Source organism: Monodelphis domestica, chromosome 4 (genome assembly GCF_027887165.1).
Source record: "Monodelphis domestica isolate mMonDom1 chromosome 4, mMonDom1.pri, whole genome shotgun sequence".
In the NCBI taxonomy this organism is placed as follows: Eukaryota; Metazoa; Chordata; class Mammalia; order Didelphimorphia; family Didelphidae; genus Monodelphis; species Monodelphis domestica.
The window spans coordinates 446261810-446268138 of record NC_077230.1 but is presented as its reverse complement, the minus strand read 5'-3'; positions in this window follow the sequence as shown (position 1 = coordinate 446268138).

Here is a 6329-nt window from a genome sequence, read left to right as displayed (position 1 = left end):
TGTCACAGAATCAGGGTTAGAAAGGACTTCAGGTATCCGACATTCCTCTATTTTAGGTTGTGGTTTTGGAGACCCCCTTAAGAGGCTTTCACTTTTCCATCTTGCCTTTCTTTTAGTGGCTTTGCCTTTGATTGGCAGCAATGACAAACACTACCTGGATCCCCCAAGACATGAATTGTCTTGCCAAAGATTTCATAAGAATTAGCAATCCCTCTTAGTTTCCTTCAGGCAGTATCATTTGTGCTCCTGTGCTCCCCAGATGTGGGTAATAGGGATGTTCACTGTCAGTTTGGTGTGTGCCCCAGGAACACAACAGTCTGTTATCAGACTGACAAATAGCTGCTTTATTACCCCATGTGGTGGGATTTCACCAACTACCACTCCTTATTTCCTCACTGTTGGCCCCTAGAAGTCCATCTCATCATTCCTTGGAGAAGAAGCAATTGTTTCCTTTTTGGTGATCCCAGCTCCCCTTTCACCAAGAGCCTTATATCTGCTTCTCAGCTCTAAAGACTACCAGTGGCCCTTCTGCCTTTCTACCTCTATGTCCCATTCTTCCACCCTCCAGCCATGTGATACCATTAGTACATGATTCCCCCCTCTCTCTCTCAGATCCACATTCTTCCCCCCACACACACACACACAAGTCTCCGCTTCCATTTTTGAAAGGGCAGCTTTGTTTTCTTTGACCTTGAGAGTAAAGAGACTTTCCTAGAACATGTTTACCTTTTCATGGCCAACCTCCCCTTTGAACACAGATAACCATTTTTATTGATTAGGGTAGAAAGACAAATATTGAGAGCAAATATCCTCTGCTTACTAAATGCTATGCAAGTAGGATCCTTAGTCAGTGTCAGCCTTAGCACAATTCCTGGACATATGTTATTGGACATTATTAGATTGGTATTCTTGTTAGTAGCTCTTATGGACAATTTCCTGGGAAGATCCTGAATTCTGAAGTAATTAAGGATTTCCTCCATCTCCTTATTGTCACCTGACAAGCATATTCACCTCCCTCTCCCTTATCTAACCAACTTCCTTCTGGATCCCCCTAGTTTCAAATTCTTTTCCTTCTTCCCATTCTTCTGGTAATCCAACCACTTTTGAATCTCTCTTACTATATGGTCACTTGGCCCATATTCCTCCATCTTGTCCACAAAGATAGTGTAACAGATGTGGCCAAGTGCTTTTTGGAATTTACATGAAGTTTCTTGACCAATGAATCAATTAATCAAGCATTTATTCAGTGCACTTTTAGGGGATGAGGATAAAAAGCAAAAGCAAAACTAATACTTGCCCTCAAGGAGTTTACATTTTAATGGGAGAGACAATGTACATATTTGATATTTGAAAGAATAGGAAAGCATGGCATAAGTCAGAATTAATTGACACTGAAGATGAAAGACGCTTTTTTAAAAATTAGGGCAAAGCTCAATGGAAGACAATAACTCTGGAGAGTATGGGTGGTGGGATGGGAATAGACATTGCAAAAAATGGAAATTTACTCAACTCTGTTACTGTTTTCTGCCCCCCAAAAGCATGATTTTGGGTTAAAAAAAGATTAATAGGGAATTGATACTTAGGAGACTTTAAGAGAACATCTTCCTGCCATTCATTAATTCAAATCATGAGGCAAGGATTTACTGCTGAGCTTTGAAGCTTTGAGCTTTGAAAGACTTAGAGAATAAAATTGGTGCCACCCAACTGGAGGTAAATCAGGTGTCCTGATTTTCAGAAAAAGGGAAGGGCACAAAGTCTACACATATAAACAGTTAAATGTGTCTTAGATTCTTGGCAAAATTTTAGAGAATATTATTATAAGGATAGTCAATGAAGATCTAGAAAGGGAAACAGATCCAGGATAGTCTTGTCAAGAGCCAGTCACTCCTAAATTAATCCTTTTCTTCTTTTGCCAGAGTTGCTAGATCAGAAAATTTCTAGAGATAGGGTTTGCCTGGATTTTATTTTATTTTTTAAAGTACAAAGGACTTACTTCTTAATTATTTTTTGTTTTTAGTTCAAATTGTCCTTCTCTCTTCCTCCAGTCACTGAGAGGGCAAGAAATACAAAAACCATTACAAATATATAGTCATGCAAACATATTTCCCCATTAGCAAGACAAAGAAAGAAAGAAGAAAATGCTTTAATCTGTACTTTGAGTCTATTTTCAATCTGAATATGAATAACATTTCATCATGACTTTTAGAATCATGTTTAGTCATTATGTTGATCAGTTACTAACTCTTTCACAGCTGATTATCTTCATGATATTGCTGTTATTGGGTAGATTGTTCTGATTCTTCTCACATCACATTGCATGAGTTCATATAGATCTTCCTAGGTTTTTCTGAAATCTTTCCCTTTATCATTTCTTATAGCTCAACAGTATTCGACAATTTCTTTAGCCATTCTCCAATTCATGAGCATCCCCTCAATTTCTAGTTCTTTGCTACCACAAAAGACACTATTAATATTTTTGTATATAGACAAGTCCTTTTCTTTTGATATCTTTGTGGTATAGACTTAGTAGTGGTATTGATAGACCAAAGGATATGTACAGTTTAATATCTTTTGGAGACTAGTTGAAGCTCTACCAAAAGTGTACTAGTGTACCTGTTTTTCCTTCTAGCATTTGGCCTTTTTCATTTTTGTCATCTTTGCCAATATTTTGTGCATGAGGTAGTCTTCAGCATTGCTCTAATTATTAGAGATTTTAAAATATGGATGTTGATAGCTACACTATTTTGATCCTTTGTTTGTCAATTGGGAAATGACTTTCCTTCTTATAGATTTGACCAAATTCCCTATATGTTTTAGAAAAGAGATCTTTATCATAGAAACTTTCTTTAAAGATTTTCTCCAGTTTTCTGCAGTTCTTATTATAGAATATTTTATTTTGTTTGTATAAAACCGTTTAAATTCATGTAATCACTATCCATTTCACTTCCTGTGACTCTCTGAATCTCTTGTTCGGTCATTAACTCTTCCCTCATGCATTGATCTGACAGTTAATTTCTTGCATAGGTTTGCAAAAGGCTTTTCAAATTGGATCTCATTTTATTTGTACAATGACCCTTGGAGATAGGCGTTATTAGTATCCACACCTCATAGATAAAGAAACTGGGAGACAAAAATTAAGTGACTTGTCTGGGGTTATATAGTTAGTGCCTGAAGTTGGATCTGAGTTCATAGTTTCCTTACTCCAGACCCAATATGCCACCCCCTTTGTCACTTAGTTAACTTAGCTACAAATATAGTATGTGACAATAGTTTAATGTTGTCATTGATCCTTAATTTTCAAAGAGGATAAATAGCACCATGGGGTGAAATCTTGACTTGTTATTGAGTTGGATTTAAATGAGGGAGTTCCATAAAGTCATCAGCCTCACTCATCTCCAAGAGATATTCAAATCCAGTGGCAAGACAAAAGTTAGAATGAGTGATGATAGCCTGGGATGCAGTGGATGCCCGACATCTTCCATGTCTGATTAAGCTTTACGTGCTCCAAAGAGCATGCGCTTCAGCCACCTACATGGACATTGGAACAAATTGTTATCTTCCTCCCATTTCATGGGGGGGGGGGGAGGTCTTCACATGTTTGAGGTAGACATTAATGGGTCTGAGACCTATTGGTTACCCTCAACCTGGTTTAGCCTATCTGCCAGAGAGTTTTACAGGGATGTGGCCTGTGAGCATGCTGCAGTATCTTCGAGCCACAGATGAGAGTTGGGTAGACAGGTAGACACCAAAGGTGGATGAGCATCCCTGTTAAGGGATCAAGTCCTTTCACTAGATGTTCTAATTCCCTCTGCATTATCCCATACACCTCTGGCAACTGAGAAAGCTCATGAGCTTTGACTGTTAAGATATGCAGAATGTTCAGAATTCAAGAGATGATGTCCCTGTCATACTGTGGCCCAACCAGACTTGGATTATTGTGTTCAGTTTGGGGCATCACATTTTATGAAGGAAAATGATCAACTTGAAAGTATTCAAAAGTCAATTGAGCTGAGGAAGATGCTGGAGTTCATGACATATGGGGGGCTAGCTAAAGGAAGTGGGCATGCTTATCTTGAAGATATGAGGACTTTTCTGGGGTGTGTAGGGAAATAAAAGCAACACTCTTCAACCACTTGACAGCCAAAAGAGGATGAGACATCTCTTGCTTGGACTCAGAAGACACAACTGAGAACAAAGAGTAGATGTTACAAAGAAGTAAAATTTTAGGTGGATGAAAGTAAGGATGTCTTAATAAGAGTGAGTGCTGCCTAAAGGTAGAGTCCCCAGCCTCAGGGGTTAAGGGGGTTTTCTTTCTATGAACATCTTTAAGGAGAAGCTAGAATGAAGAATTGTTGGGGAAGCTCTTAAGAGATATTAATAGTTTGGGCCAGGTGCTTCTGCAGCCCCTTCCAACTCTATAATTATTTTTTCAAAAATCTCTTTCTTTCTATCTTAGAAACAACTCTAAGATGGAAGGGTAGGAGCTAGCAAATGAGCTTAAGTGATTTGACCAGGGTCACATATTTAGGAAATATTTTATGTTGAATTTGAAACCAGATCCTCCAAACTATAGACCTGGTGCTCTATACACTGTGCCACCTAGATGACCTTGAAAGTCTTTAATTCTGAGTCACAACAGGTGATGAGTGTGGAGGGAAGTTACTAGTGAGTCACAGAAGACACATCAGTGAGTCTATGATTTCCAGTATTAGGTAAAGTCACTGAGGGCAGGGATTCCTTTTCACGTTATTCCTAGTCAGTGCCTTGCTTTAATCTGTCCATATTTGTCATGCCTTGGATGGCAGTAGAGCTGGCATTCACATCACACTTGCAGACCACAGGATGCCAGCTGGCTTGGATGATGGGTTGAATCTAATAAAATAAAATTACTTACTCCATATTACAGAGATTTATGATCTTACTGGGCTTGGTCCTTCCCTAAAGAAAAGAGATCATGCATTTTCTAGGATACAGGAGACATATGGAGCCTGGAGACGAGTCTCCAAATGTAGCTCGGCTGGGTTTGGTAGAGCGAGCACATTGTCACCTGGCCCACCCTGCAAGTCTTCTCTTTGGTCCAAGGACTACTCATATCTTCTGTTCTCTGCCAGACCCTTTGAGAAATCAGGGACTTTTCCATGCAATATTGAGATTTTTGGAAGACTGTGGAGAAAGATGAATTGATATAGGGGATAAATGGAAAACCTTATGTTTAGGATAGAAGAAAGAACTAATTTTCCAAGTGGGATCTCTCATGTGGATGTGCGGTTAGACAGAAGTTTGTAAAAAGATATGGGGAGCCTAGAAAGCACTGTCAGTCAACATTGTGATGTGTTAACCAAGAAGGCTGAGAAAATTTGGGTTGTGCTGAGACAGAGCTACTAGGAAGGATACATGGACATCCCTTTGTACTAGGTGCTGGTCTGCCCACATCTGGAGTCTCATTTTGGGGGCCTAACACCCATTCTTAGTTCTCACCACTCTTTAGTTCTCACCTTCTTTGGTTAGATTATATCTTTTAAGTACTTCACACTTCTTTGTTAAGCTTGCCTTTTGTGAGTTACTTGACCTTTTTGTGATTAATTTAACCTTTAGAGATACTTAACACCTTTTTGTATTAGATCTAAAAATAGACTTAGCTTAAGGTTCTATCTTCACTATAAGGTATGAGTTAAGTATCTTCATTGTTCAATCAGGAGTTTACAACTTTATCTTCCCCTAAAGTATGTCTAAGTAAGGGTGGAGTAATGTAAAGTTCCCAAGATATTCCTGATTCTTGTTAGGCCATTGTTATAATAAGGAAATAGCTAAATCAAATCTTCTAAAGTACAGTCTGAGTAGGTTTTAAGATTCACAACTATCAATTAAAATCAACATGAAATTTCCAGCTGACTTGGATTTTTCATTAGTATTTTATAAATAACATCCTTGGCAACCAAAATAATTATACATTTAGTCTCACAGCCATAATTTCACCCTTTACCTCTTTCCAAATTCATATTATTTAAAAGGTTTATCTCCAGGATCAATTCTCTGATACTGAGTGAATGATATCTTCCTAAGGTATGTTTTTCCATATTCAAGACATTCATAAGATTTCTCTCCAGTATTACATTTCTATTTTTTTAGTTTTATCTTTATATTATTTTAATAACAAATTTACATATACGTTTTACAAAATCAAATGATCCATATTGTCTCCCTCCCTTCTTCTCTTCCCCATCCTGGATCTCACAGGCAATTCAATCTAAATGTATTATCATGCAAAACATATTTCCATATTATTCATTTTTATAAGTGAATAATCTTATAAAACCAAAACCCCAATA